This window comes from Scophthalmus maximus, chromosome 4, assembly GCF_022379125.1.
Source record: "Scophthalmus maximus strain ysfricsl-2021 chromosome 4, ASM2237912v1, whole genome shotgun sequence".
In the NCBI taxonomy this organism is placed as follows: domain Eukaryota; kingdom Metazoa; phylum Chordata; class Actinopteri; order Pleuronectiformes; family Scophthalmidae; genus Scophthalmus; species Scophthalmus maximus.
Window position 1 is genome coordinate 450,001 of NC_061518.1, and position 15,000 is coordinate 465,000.

Genomic DNA, 15,000 nt, shown 5'->3' on the forward strand with positions numbered 1-15,000 from the left:
ATGTTCACATTTTCTGTCTAAGTGACATGAAAGATTTTTCCTCTGTCTGTTTCTTGTGCAAAATAGTTTGTTATAAATTCAATAGGTTTACCGACGCCACTGTGGTCTTCAAAACGTCCACATACGTCGTAATTGGCTGCTTCAAAACGACCTATAAGGTAAAATGTTTTATTGGAGGACGGGCCTGGCCGTGTGTGTGGCGGCAAATATCGTTCAAAGTCCGTCACCTGGCAGGAATAAATCAGTCAGAGGCTTGAGAAGAAATATGTTTCGTCAGACGACAACGACAAACATCATATTTCATCCCAACAGGAGCGCAGCAGAAAGACCGACAGCGGTTTGAGACGTGTTGTGAGCCCGAGGTTCTGCACAGACGCACATCAATACTCGCTGAGCCGCGTCTCTCATCTCGAAGTCTGACAAGGAAAACCGCAACGCTTGTGATTAAATGACCCACAAGAAAAGAAAAGAAGAAAGGTAAGAGGAGACGAATGGAGGAAACTCCCACATGTCTGAATAGAACACCCGTGTCAGCACCAACACTTTAAAAAACCAACAAATCCCTGGAGTCACAGAATCTAACTTCAGCTGGAACCCACACAGGCGCCGCACTCGAATGTTGCTCGTGCTTCACCCACGGCCACTTGCACATAACAGAGTGTCCATGAGCTCCGGAGCGTGGAAGCGCTCGGCGACGGAGGAGGCTGAAGGATTAGCAGAATTTTATTTCGGGCTCCTCGGGGGAAATGAGCTGCTGAGCACGAACACACCTTCTGTATCTAACATTAACACCTGACGTGACGGAGTCCGTCGTGAATCTGACTCGTCGTCGTTCTAAGTCTTAATGAGATGATGATGATGATGAGTAGTTGTAATGTTGTCCGTCGACGGTTAGAGATGCTGAGGTCTGTCCGCAGACGTTCTCAGCAGTGACTCGTGGGCATTGACAATGTGGATAAAGAGGCTGGTTCCTCAGCTGAGGAGATAATGGGACTTATTGACCGTGTGACGAGAGGCTGCGGCTGATTTAAAGGTTGTCATGGGGACGTTTATGTGCCCGCCGCCACGGACGGGCGGCCGAGGAACCGTGAAGGTCGTTGTCTAACGAGGCCACACACACACACACACACACACACACGACAAAGCTGTGTGATAAATAGAGGGTCTTATTGTATGTGAAGGGATGTGATGCTCTCTGGGGGTTAAATTAACCTTTATTTATTTATGCATCCAGCGTTCAGTCGGGTCTTTTAATTTTCCTTTTTTTTATCTTCTCATTTGGATTCTTGCTCTGAACTGGTTCAAAGTTCGAGGTCTTTATTTATTAAATGCTCAGCTGGTACAAGGAGACAATCGCTGCTCGCAATGAAATTATTGGGCTTCACTCTCTCCAATAACTCTCCAAATATTCAAACAGCCTAAAATCACAAGTGGCTCCTTCTTTACTTGTCAAAGTCGACAGGAATCTTCATGTTTCCCCCAGAAATATAGAGCTCTTTACAAATGACCACATGGTGAAACCATCACTCTAAAAACAAAGATTCTTCTTCCTCTTTGCTTCACAGTCTGACTTCTTGTTTAACTAAATGTGATTTAAATCGGTTGAAGAGATTGTGAGATCTGCAGTCACTTTATTTCTTACCTTGGCAGAGTTAAAATTGTCACTGACTTTTCTTACTTACCTAATAGGTAAGTTACTGTAGGTGTTTCCTTTTCTGCTTTTTTTTACTGTTAGTCGATGGGTTGAGATTGGATACTGAAGCTAAGGGTGAATTTGGACAAAACACGTGTTCATTGTCGGTTGTCTCCAGGACAGAGAAGTCAGAGGCCAGAACCTCAAGGGGTTGTGACGTCTTTACCTGCTCCCTCAACTTATGTCACTTCCCATTTCAGGACAAAAGCTCCAGCTTCCTTGAGCCGCAGTTACAGAACTGCACCACGTCCCGCATGACTTACGTCAATTTCAAGAACAATTGTTATAGCAAAGTCAGCATCGCCGAAGACTGGGGCCGCTGACTAATCGCTTCTGTTCAGGACTGGATCCTCATCCTCGCATTCATTGTTCCACCTCTCCACAGTGAAGCACCAGCCGAGGGCCCTTGGGCTCATGTTTGCTGTCTTAGGGAAGCAGAACCTGGGAAAAGAATAGAGATGAATTTCATAGAGGCTGTTGGAATATTTAAGAGCAGACCTTTCGACCTTGGCCTCTCTTGAGTACCCTTGTTCATTAAGTGATTCAATGCAGATTCGGTGGAGAAAACTCAAAGACGTCGGGACCAACAAACCCCTAATAAAGAGGGTCTCTTGGTCACTTCACGACCAATGCGCCCTTCTAGGGAAAGGTCTGAAGTCAGGACGTCAGGAGTCAGGAGTCCCCTCCCCAAGTTAGAGACATGCAGGTAACTGGAATCGTCTTTCTGGGCTCATCAAACAAGAAGAAAAAAGATTTACCTTCTCACCAAAGTCTCTGCTTCACATCAGCGTCTCTTCACGGCGAAGGAGTCTGTCCGATGAGATTGCTGCTGAGGCGCTGGGCGATGTTTCATCATGAACCCCCGAGCAGCCGAACGCAAACCCGTATGCCTTTGGTTTCTGCCTGAGTCTTTTCTCTTTGGAAGGTTGATATTGATTTTTATCAAGACTTCAGTCAGATCAGACTCTTTCATGGTCCACGGTTTAGTCCGTCTTAGCTCCTGATCCACAGGTGTCGATCGGAGTGAGAGTGAATCTTCATCAAAGACTTCCATTCAGAGATTCTCAGGCTGCTTTCCATCTGCTCAGGTCACGTGACAAGAGGAAAAAGACGAGCTTTATCTAACCAGTTGATTTGCTGTATTTTGAAAAAGGGACACTTGCGTCAAAGCTGCTGAAATAAAACATTTTGACTTCCCTGTCCGCCCGCGACCTTTACCTGTCAGATGACCGAACCCACACTCTGGTGTCAACTCTTTGATTTTCACATCAAGTATAAAAGCCTCAATAAAATAAAAAAACGTAGTTCAAAGTGTCGGGGTCGTGTTACGTTGCGGCGTCAAAGCTCGTTCAGATTTCACAACGTCGTGTCTGCAGTGGACCTGCGTGGGTCAAACTTCAACATTACAGAAATCAGATTTGTTTTTTAAGACGTATCTGTAACCAACTAATACCACCAGTCAGATCGGCTCCACATGAAAATACACTGAAACTTTGATGAAATAAAATGTAATGAAAATATAAATCAAATGAAAAATTGAAAACACATAGAATTTTAGCACAGTTACAGGATTAAAAAACAAAATGTCTTTCTTGAACTTAATAATTCATGGATCTTAATTTTAAAAAATCAGACATTTTTATTGGACTGATTCTGTGAGTGTGATGCAGCTTGATTAAATTGAAATATTGTTGGAGCTCCACTGAGTGATGTTCTACTTCCCTTGGAATATCACTGAAAAATCTTGCAATGTTAAGAAAGAGATTAATAAAAGAATCCTTGACACATTCCTTCAGCCGGATCCACGCCAACATTTAATGGATTCTTTCTTGTTCATGTCACATCCTTACAAGTTTCATGGAAATCTGTTCTGTCGTTTTTCCACAATCCTGCAATAAAAAAAACTACTACAAAATCAAACAAACTGACAGAGGTGAAAACCTCCTTTACAACATATGACACCTTCTTTCCCGAAAACCCTTAAATCAGAGAAGGAAAACCCTTCAACAGGTGAAACGTGGAGGATCGGTCTTCCACGCGAGTTCCTCTCCACCATGTTGACCTGATGGAGGACGGACGACACGACCAGAGCTGCCTCCTCCTGCGCCGCCTTTATATTCTAAGTCCCCGGCCGAGCTGCGGAGACGAGAGACTCGGGGTTACTGCCGTTACACAGACGCCTCCTTCTCCCTCTCGCTGCTTGTGGGACGAACTAACTGGCTATGGATCGCTGGGAGGCAGCAGCTCCGCCCCTTTTCAGTTGTGCGAGGTAACGGTGGAAAAGCTAAATGTCAGAGAAATGTCAAAGCCTCCTGGGCTCAGATTAAACGAGAGGCTCGGGGGTCAGTCGGGAGTCAACCCGTCCTGTGGCGCTCGGCCGTCCATCGCGTCCACGTCTCGGCGCCGAAGGGGGGAAATGCCAACGTGCAGATACTTGGCATGACGCGGCAGATCTCTCCCGAGGCCGCGGATTCATTTGAGTTGTGTCACAGAGGCAAATATAACCAGACAAAAGAAAGAAGTGGAATTAATCCTGCAGATTGTTATTCCACATGGAGACTTGAGTGGATTTATCAAACTGCTTCTTGGAAGGTTCCCAACATGAACAGGAAGACATGAAACACTCAAGAAACGTGTAGGAACACGTATGATTGACGTCACGAGGCTCCGGATTATACTTCTCTTCATCTGATCCGAGTTGAGACGACAATTCTCTCACTCGTATTCGACGGCCAACCTTCTCGCAGCTGGTGCCGAGTGGCGACTTTGGACAGACACTCGTGTCGACACTTTTGCCGCTGAGATTAAATATGGAGGCGGCGGCGGCGGCGGCGCTTTGTCATCACAGAGGATTGTTGCCAGACGCTGCACATTCCTGAGGATGGATGTTTAGATGAGCGATGAAGATGAAGATGAACCACGGAGAGAGAGAGACCGGCTTCATTCTCTGAGATCCAACTTTATACTGCGACCATTTCATCGTTCATGTCATCGTTTCAAATTCAGTGCAAATAAGTGCAGATTTACAACTTTATTGTATCTTTCTACATATCTAGAAGTATTTATCTGTGTTGTTCTATCATCTCCCACCTCACAATGTTGTTGCAGAACATCCAAATCTATTTTCAGTGCAAATGACTGAACCATTCAAAGACGCCGATTGCGTCGGAATCTGAAACAGGAAATAACTTTCTGTCTATTAAATCTCTTTCTCACTCGCAATTGATCTAAATCATGCGAGACGTTGTACATTGTGACTCAACAGAGGTCAGGGGCCACAGGGGGGGTCAGAGGTTCTTGCGTGACATTTGTCCAAAGCAACTTACAATCATGGAGGCAGGTAAAGCGTTAAGGGCCCACACACTGGGATGTCCTGGACTCGAACCCAGACCCTCTGTACCAGTGTCAGTGGTGTAACCCACTAAGCTGTAGCAGCTGTCACTGGCCCCTTGCTGCTCAATAACCAGCCCGACCCTCTCGGTGTCTTCCTGTGCCTCCTGATCAACCGGGCCTCCCGGACTCTATCAGGGCAACTCGAACACGATGAACAGATTCATGCTTCCAAGAAGACGAGCCCCTCTCCATGTTGGACACCACAGTTCTCTAAAGCAGAACCCTCACACCCTCAGGTACTGACTGTTTCTAAAACAGCTACAGGCCTGAAATAGAATCATGGATGGTTTTGACATCCCAAGATGATTTCGGCTGAGCGGTTCGATTCAGGGGCGGGGGGAAGGTTTTATGTGGAAGTCCACGTCACGTCGTGCTCGCGGGTCGTCGCAGCGTCGCCCTCTCAACCCTCAGTGTTCCAGCTGTGGCTGATGTGTTACAGCAGTTTACCCTCATGTGGTGATAATGGTCCAGCGCCTCGGTCGTTCCTCGCCGAGCAGCGGGGGGAGGAGTAAGGTGGAAAATGGACGAAATAAATCACTTAACAGTGGAGTGACCCCCTTCCAACTGTGACCCGGGGCAGAGCTGCATATTCCTTTCATACGAGAACATTCCCGAGCCGCGGCATCAGAGCCCGTCTCTGATCTGAGCAACTGAGGTCGTGTTGATATTCACATAATGATGCTGTTCGTGCGCAGGCCAGTCAATCAGCTGAGTTCTGAACATGTAGATACCCGTAAATAAAGACTCCTGCTTTTAGCCGGATTAAAATAAATCAGTTTCCTGCTCGTTGAACTGAAGACGCCTGCAGGACGAAGGAGGAAGTTGATCTTGATTCATGAGTCAGTCTGAGACGAGGATCTGTTTAACTTTCCACGGCATCTTCACTGTCACTCATCTGTGAAGGGTTCATTATGTCTGAACCTTCTGTGTTCTGTTGTGCTGGAGATGAAATAAGAGACGTCTGTAGATCGCTCATGTTTTTTCTGCGTCCGTACCTCGAGCTGCTGCGGTAACCAGTCCTCAAAGTGCCTTCTTCGCTGACTCTGTTTTCAGCGGCGACCTTTTCTAATATTTCATAATTTCAATCTACAATAGAAGAAATAATCACTGAATTTGAGGAGAATTTACTGAACACAAGTGAAAGTATCTGTCCACATGCAGCAAGATCCTTGTACTTGACCATAAGCCTTGAAATAAGACGTATTCATGATCAATTCAAGAATATACATGAATTCAAGATAGAAATAAAAATAACTTTTATTTCATATTATATATTATATTTATTATCATATTTCCAAATCTTAGCAAGTACATAATAATATGCGGTGCACATGTTCCAACGTGCACGAACTGGAAGGTTACGGACACAATAATTATCTTTTAAGAGTAATTGATTTCGGAAGTTTAAACAGAAAAACCTCTGTCCCAACAGACATCCGACATTATTCAACATTCACTCGTCAAAAACTGTCCCTTTTTAATCAACGCTGAAATTAATATTACAATGATTTTAATGTGAAACTAAGTGCACATGGGATTTTGGTTGATGTCCATCTTTAAATGTGAAACATTATCTTTTTTTCCACCTCTTCATGAATTCTTATTAAAGTTTCTTTTCAAGTTGATATTTTATCGCACATCTTTAATGGCCAATCAGTTATTATTTTTTTATTGGCCTTTGCCCAGTTGACTTATGGACCATTCTGCTTCCATAAATCATCTGGTTGGACAAGTTAATGATACGTGCGTGTGCGTGTGTGTGTGTGTGTGTGTGTGTGCGTGTGTGTGTGTGACCTGCTATAAAACCCAGGACAGTTCCGACACTTTATACCAAAACACGATCCTAAAATATGAGGAAAAATAAAAAAACCTACAGATATTTTATGACACTATGAAAAGACCAAATGTGCAGGTATCAGAGAGCAGTTAAACAAAGAGAGATGCTTTATGTCTCTTCAGGGACCTGGTCAAGGTCGGAGTTTTCCCTCCGTACGGAGACGATATGGTTTTTTTTGGAACAGGTTTTTAAATAAAATGGTGATTGTTTTTTTATTTTACGACAAGACGATCCAGATATTATCTTTTGAATGGACCATAGTGACCAGTGTAATTATGGTCTTTTAATAGTGTTGCATTATGGGTTGTTTGAGACCTCATTGTGTTGCCAGGCTACAGGACCTGAGTTCGTCTGTGATGAGTCATTATCAGTTAATCAGCTTTAAAAGTGTTCGGTTCGTCCCAGTGACGGTTTATACAGATGATCAGCGCCTGTATATAAAGACGATCAGTGACTGTATATAAAGACAATCAGTGACTGTATATAAAGACGATCACTGACTGTATATAAAGACGATCACTGACTGTATATAAAGACGATCAGTGACTGTATATAAAGACAATCATTGACTGTATATAAAGACGATCACTGACTGTATATAAAGACGATCAGTGACTGTATATAAAGACAATCACTGACTGTATATAAAGACGAACACTGACTGTATATAAAGACGATCACTGACTGTATATAAAGACAATCACTGACTGTATATAAAGACGATCACTGACTGTATATAAAGACGATCAGATTGTATATAAAGACGATCAGATTGTATATAAAGACTCTAATCAGTGTCTGTACCTAATTATTTACAGTCATTAATGAAGTTAGGAGTTTCTGAACGCTGCCGTCACATTTGTTGCACATCCTGATTGACAGGTGCTAAAGACACAAAACACAAACTTACACGACAGGTAAAAACATTTCACCTGTTTTTCTTTTCTCTTTAAATCCACTGTCCCGACGATGTGGCAGATTATTATTATTATTATTATTATCCGATTGTTAAACTTCCTTCGAACAAGATGAAAGTCATTGGGGCTTTTGAACTCGGTGACTCGGACTTTAAGTGGAACACTGGTCTCTTCTTCTGCAGGTTCTTGTTCCCCTCAGACGCTGCACTTTTAATTTATCACATCCATAAATCTCTGTGATGTTTACTGAGAGAAACATGATGAAATCGAACTCTGGCTGCAGAACATTGTGCAGGGGAGATTTTCTTTGAGGTGATAAGACGAGGAACTCGCCACCTCAGCAGCCGCTGGACGGAGAAGAGCCGGCGTTTTTTTAATGTGTGGTTGTTTTCATTCACGCTGATGTAATATGCATTAAACACCAGGCCCGAGGTCCCGGAGGAGAATTTAACTTTGTCTGTCCACTGCTCTGTTTAATAACCTGCCGCAGCTGTTGGAAAAAATGAAGGAAGTTTAATAAAAGAGCTCAGATTTCTGCAGTGCGCTTGTTTTTGAATAACTTCCCTCTGTCCCGCGGTGATCGTCCTCTTGTTCTGGGACTGGACGGAGCGATTTCTTCGTCTTCTTCTTGGCGTCCCTGCAGTTCAGTGGCCGGTCGGGTTGTTGTGCGTCAGGACAGCAGGAGGACAAGGTCGTCGATAACCGTCCAGGTAGGAGGCGAAGCCACAGCTGCTGACCTTGACTGGGATATTGAAGTGTATATTAAGGGGTGGGGGGGGGCGGCCATCATCTGGGGAGTGGTTACCAAGCAACGACATCATGTCGCTGCAGCCTCCGGGAGAGAACTTAGTTGTTTGTATTGAAACGGAATATTGTTAAAAGACAATCGGACGGGAAACATCCGAACTCTCTGGTTCAGGTCGGTTCAGTCGTGTTGGTTCGCAGGTTTCACGACAGCGAGACAGATTTACCTTCGCCTCGTTTTTGAAGAGTCCCTGTACCTGCAGCGATTTTGGTCCAAATCCAATTTTGCGTTTACAAAGACTTGTGAGACCGAACCTAATTTCCCCCCATCATGTATTCAGACTTTCCACCTGAACTCCACATCACTGTGACTGGAAACAAGTTCACTTTAGTCAAAATTAATTTTATTTTCAATTATTTTTGGATTGAATGAGCAAAGAAAGGTTTGAAGAAGTTCTCTGAATGAAAGTTTTCTAATTAAAAAGCTGTTTACACAGATTTGAGTTTGCCGATGATTTTTCTCCACTTGTTCAGTTTGATACTGGATGAGCAGTGACTTTATTTTTTCCTTTTAATTATTTAGCAATGGCAGAAAGTTATATTCAATGACTGATCCTACGTGGAAACGTCTGAGGCAGGGAGAGCGGCCGATCTGCTGCTGTGGGCCAAGAAGTGGACGGTGTCTGAGCTCAACTTTGTGGCCTGAACCGACCTCTCCTCGATCCTCAGTCTTCTCTGCCGTGACGCCCCCCCCCCCCCCCCCCCCCCCCCCCCCCCCCCCCCCCCCCCCCCCCGCACCACCACCGGTAAAGATGGGAACATCAGCGCCTCCTGGAGGCCTTTCCTGACGAGTGTTCACACTGATCGGACGAGAAGATCTCAACCGTTTCAACCTGAAGTTGACGAAACGCATCGATGGCGCGATGTTTCAGACGTGTGGAGGAAACAACCGGCGGCAGCAGGTTTTTCTTCACAACAAATGTTTATAGTCTCTGATCGCTGAGACGCCGTCGAGCTGCAAAAAGGGAAATGGACATTTTAATGAAGACAATTATAATGAGTGTTTCTCACAATCTGCTTTAACGCCCTTCATTTTCCTGTAAGAAGTTTTATAAATGATCCAATAATCATCAAGCGGCAGCAAAACAAACATCCAAGCAGCGTTTACATCCCATCATCTCATCATCGTCACTGAGCGAGCAGATTTAAAAACCTCCATTCTCTGCTCACTTTCTCCTCCGTTAAATCCATTCAAATCTCAGGAACAACAAACGGCTTCTGTCACACAGAGGGGTTTTATTCTTGCAACGACAATTTCCAGCGTGATAAAAGGGCCGATAGTGAAAAGAGAAAGCTTCCATCATTAGAGGAAGGTGTTAGGACGCTGGGACGACAGATGGCTGCGGCCCATTCTGACCGAAGTCAACGACCGCAGTCAAATCTGTTTGTCTGATCGCTTAAACCACATGTTCAGTGGCACAAGCTGCGCAGACCCTCCTCAGCTCTGAGTCTGTACCAGAGATCATGGATATCAGTGATCATCAGTACCAGAGATCATCGATATTAGAGATCATCGATATTAGAGATCATCAGTACCAGAGTTCATCCATACCAACGATCATCGATATCAGTGATCATCAGTACCAGAGATCATCAGTACTAGAGATCATCTATATTAGAGATCATCAGTACCAGAGTTCATCCATACCAACGATCATCGATATTAGAGATCATCTATACTGGAGATCATCCATACCAACGATCATCCATACTAGAGATCATCTATACTGGAGATCATCCATACAGAGATCATCGATATTAGAGATCATCAGTACCAGAGTTCATCCATACCAACGATCATCGATATTAGAGATCATCAGTACCAGAGATCATCAGTACTAGAGATCATCTATATTAGAGATCATCAGTACCAGAGTTCATCCATACCAACGATCATCGATATTAGAGATCATCAGTACCAGAGATCATCAGTACCAGAGATCATCTATATTAGAGATCATCAGTACCAGAGATCATCAGTACCAGAGATCATCTATATTAGAGATCATCAGTACCAGAGATCATCAGTACCAGAGATCATCAATATTAGAGATCATCAGTACCAGAGATCATCAGTACTAGAGATCATCTATATTAGAGATCATCAGTACCAGAGTTCATCCATACCAACGATCATCGATATTAGAGATCATCAGTACCAGAGATCATCAGTACCAGAGATCATCTATATTAGAGATCATCAGTACCAGAGATCATCAGTACCAGAGATCATCAATATTAGAGATCATCAGTACCAGAGATCATGGACATTAGAGATCATCAGTACCAGACATCATAGGTATTACAGATCATCCATACCAGAGCTCATTGATATTAGAGATCATCAGTATCCAGGGATCATTGATGCTAATGATCACTCTTCAGATTCAGGAAGATGTAACTGAGAAAATGGTGAAGTCAGAGCAGGGATTTCTTTTCATGGAGCGACGTTGAGGTGGAACTGTTACTGATGGGAAGCGTTAGCGATGCTTTGCCTCCAGCGCCGGTCGTTGAGTCGTGACTGATGAGAACCAATCAGAGAAGTAGAGCGTGGGCGTCGTCTGCGTCATCGTTAAAATCTAAAACACAACCCGGAGATTCCACACAACGTGGACCAGCAGCGTTTCCACAAGTCTCAGATTTTAGAGTCACGTGGACGTCATGCGTAACCAAAGCAACAGCGATGCATTACAGAAAAGAAAACATACTTATATAAATAAAACCTGAGGAGGAGAGCCCGTAGTCTCTCCGATAAACCTTTTTTTCCGTCTGTAAACTGGTCAAAACCCCCACGTCTGTGACATTTTGTCTTCTGCGTCTCAGTCAGAAAGGGGGAGGTGTCATGGGGGGGGGGGGGAATGTCGGGGTTGGTATCAGTCAGATAAGCCGGTGCATGAATCTGAACTTTCCCTGACCTTTTGGTGTGAGGCAGCTATTGCTCTGCCTCGGTGAGGTTAATGACCTGTCAGGCTGACTGATCCCTGGGAGCGCTGTGACACACACACACACTCACACACACACACACACACACACACACACACACACACACACACACACACACACACAGATGTTCGTGGTGAACTTCCCCTACTTTAAAGTCCAGTTCTAAAGACGAATGAAACCTTCACCCTTCCAGTTTTCTTCCTCTCATTTGATGTTGGGTCACGGTGGCAGAAGGTTCATCAGGGCGTTCCAGACGCTGATGGTTCAGGTAGTTCTGGTGGTTCTGGTGGTTCAGGTGGCTCTGGTGGTTCTGGTGGTTCAGGTGGTTCTGGTGGTCCTGGTGGTTCAGTTCGTTCAGGTGGCTCTGGTGGTTCAGTTTGTTCAGGTGGTTCTGGTGGTTCCTGGTGGTTCCTTGTGGTTCAGGTGATTCTGGTGGTTCTGGTGGTTCAGGTGGTTCTGGTTGTTCTGGTGGTTCAGGTGGTTCTGGTGGTTCAGGTGGTTCTGGTGGTTCAGGTGGTTCAGGTGGCTCTGGTGGTTCAGGTGGTTCTGGTTGTTCTGGTGGTTCAGGTGGTTCTGGTGGTTCTGGTGGTTCAAGTGGTTCTGGTGGTTCAGGTGGTTCTGGTGGTTCAAGTGGTTCTGGTGGTTCTGGTGGTTCAGGTGGTTCTGGTGGTTCAAGTTGTTCTGGTGGTTCTGGTGGTTCAGGTGGTTCTGGTGGTTCAGGTGGTTCTGGTGGTTCTGGTGGTTCTGGTGGTTCCTTGTGGTTCAGGTGATTCTGGTGGTTCTGGTGGTTCAGGTGGTTCTGGTTGTTCTGGTGGTTCAGGTGGTTCTGGTGGTCCCTGGTAGTTCAGGTAGTTCAGGTGGTTCTGGTGGTTCAGGTGGTTCTGGTTGTTCTGGTGGTTCAGGTGGTTCTGGTGGTTCTGGTGGTTCTGGTGGTTCTGGTGGTTCTGGTGGTTCTGGTGGTTCAGGTGGTTCTGGTGGTTCTGGTTGTTCAGGTGGTTCTGGTGGTTCAGGTGGTTCAGGTGGTTCAGGTTGTTCTGGTGGTTCAGGTGGCTCTGGTGGTTCAGGTGGTTCTGGTGGTTCAGGTGGTTCTGGTGGTTCTGGTGGTTCAGGTGGTTCTGGTGGTTGTGGTGGCTCTGGTGGTTCTGGTGGCTCTGGTGGTTCAGGTGGTTCTGGTGGTTCAGGTGGTTCTGGTGGTTCTGGTGGTTCTGGTGGTTCAGGTGGTTCTGGTGGTTCTGGTGGTTCTGGTGGTTCAGGTGGTTCTGGTGGTTCTGGTGGCTCTGGTGGTTCAGGTGGTTCTGGTGGTTCTGGTGGTTCTGGTGGCTCTGGTGGTTCATGTGGTTCAGGTGGTTCTGGTGGTTCTGGTGGTTCAGGTGGTTCAGGTGGTTCTGGTGGTTCAGGTGGTTCAGGTGGCTCTGGTGGTTCAGGTGGTTCTGGTTGTTCTGGTGGTTCAGGTGGTTCTGGTGGTTCTGGTGGTTCAAGTGGTTCTGGTGGTTCAGGTGGTTCTGGTGGTTCAAGTGGTTCTGGTGGTTCTGGTGGTTCAGGTGGTTCTGGTGGTTCAAGTTGTTCTGGTGGTTCTGGTGGTTCAGGTGGTTCTGGTGGTTCAGGTGGTTCTGGTGGTTCTGGTGGTTCTGGTGGTTCCTTGTGGTTCAGGTGATTCTGGTGGTTCTGGTGGTTCAGGTGGTTCTGGTTGTTCTGGTGGTTCAGGTGGTTCTGGTGGTCCCTGGTAGTTCAGGTAGTTCAGGTGGTTCTGGTGGTTCAGGTGGTTCTGGTTGTTCTGGTGGTTCAGGTGGTTCTGGTGGTTCTGGTGGTTCTGGTGGTTCAGGTGGTTCTGGTGGTTCTGGTGGTTCTGGTGGTTCAGGTGGTTCTGGTGGTTCTGGTTGTTCAGGTGGTTCTGGTGGTTCAGGTGGTTCAGGTGGTTCAGGTTGTTCTGGTGGTTCAGGTGGCTCTGGTGGTTCAGGTGGTTCTGGTGGTTCAGGTGGTTCTGGTGGTTCTGGTGGTTCAGGTGGTTCTGGTGGTTGTGGTGGCTCTGGTGGTTCTGGTGGCTCTGGTGGTTCAGGTGGTTCTGGTGGTTCAGGTGGTTCTGGTGGTTCTGGTGGTTCTGGTGGTTCAGGTGGTTCTGGTGGTTCTGGTGGTTCTGGTGGTTCAGGTGGTTCTGGTGGTTCTGGTGGCTCTGGTGGTTCAGGTGGTTCTGGTGGTTCTGGTGGTTCTGGTGGCTCTGGTGGTTCATGTGGTTCAGGTGGTTCTGGTGGTTCTGGTGGTTCTGGTGGTTCAGGTGGTTCAGGTGGTTCTGGTGGTTCATGTGGTTCTGGTGGTTCAGGTGGTTCTGGTGGCTCTAGTGGTTCAGGTGGTTCTGGTGGTTCTGGTGGTTCTGGTGGCTCTGGTGGTTCAGGTGGTTCTGGTGGTTCTGGTGGTTCTCTCTACTGTTCAGTTTCCTGCAGCTCCTCTTTCACAGCATCTGTCTGAAACACTTGGTTTGAGCTCCTGTCTCTTTAAGGCCGTCCCTTCCAATGAAGACCCAGTCTGCTCTGATTGGCCAGCTGGGTCCACTCTGTTGTGATCGCTCAACCGCGCCCGGCGCACGTACGAGGTGTCGGCCTCTTCTCTCGCGTTACCCGGCTTTGTTAGGGCGTGTCCGACGAGCCACTAGTCGTGATCAAGTCTTGTCTGGACTCCTGGCGAGGCGTTTGAGGAGCGTCCGGAGCCTCAGAGTTTCCTCCCCTTCACCGCCGACTTTGTTTTTTTTACTTTGCAGAACTTTTTGCATAAACAGAAAAACCTATGAGAGGTCGTCTTCACTATGACACTGTGAGAAACAGCCTCTGTTGCTGCCAGCGCAGGCGGGTCGCGAAGATCTTACACTGCGTGAAGACGGAGATCCGGTTCTGAGAGGCGCTTTCGCCTGACGACACCGCGAGCAACACCTGACGCGTCGTGATTGACAGCTGAGACTGACTCGAGAGATGTCGGGTCGTTTGTATGGGCGGGACCTCGACAGCCGATCACGACTAAACAGACTTCAAAAAAAGAAGATGGCGGCACATACTAAACCTTTGAATTCACTTACACACTATTCTAGTGAGGAATTACAGATTATATTTAAATATTTATGTTTCCAGTTTTCAACAGTTTGAAATTAAAATGTAGGAAACTGAGTGTGAACCTGATATTTACCATTTTCTTTTTTTCTTTAAAAAAAGAAAGACTCTCTCAAAACTCAAATGTATAATCTTGCCAAATAAACAGAATTTTTCTACATGACATTGTACAACACATTTAAATATTGAGCTGCTCCATCTCATACTTGTTATTGAGTATTCCTTTGTATCTTTTTAGGAAAACTTCAATATTATTGCTAATTTTTGTCTTTTCGTCGAAATCGTTCCAAAGAGAAACTGTGATGCACATTATGCTTT

At 45.8% G+C, this 15,000-nt stretch overlaps 1 long non-coding RNA gene across 1 annotated transcript in view; it reads left to right on the plus strand.

Annotated features, from left to right (window-relative positions):
- Positions 1–15,000, plus strand: part of LOC118302295 — a 33,779-nt gene that overhangs the window by 322 nt on the left and 18,457 nt on the right. Inside the window, exon 2 of the long non-coding RNA XR_007030590.1 lies at positions 313–477. This is a non-coding gene — a long non-coding RNA (uncharacterized LOC118302295). The remainder of the gene's footprint in view (positions 1–312; positions 478–15,000) is intronic.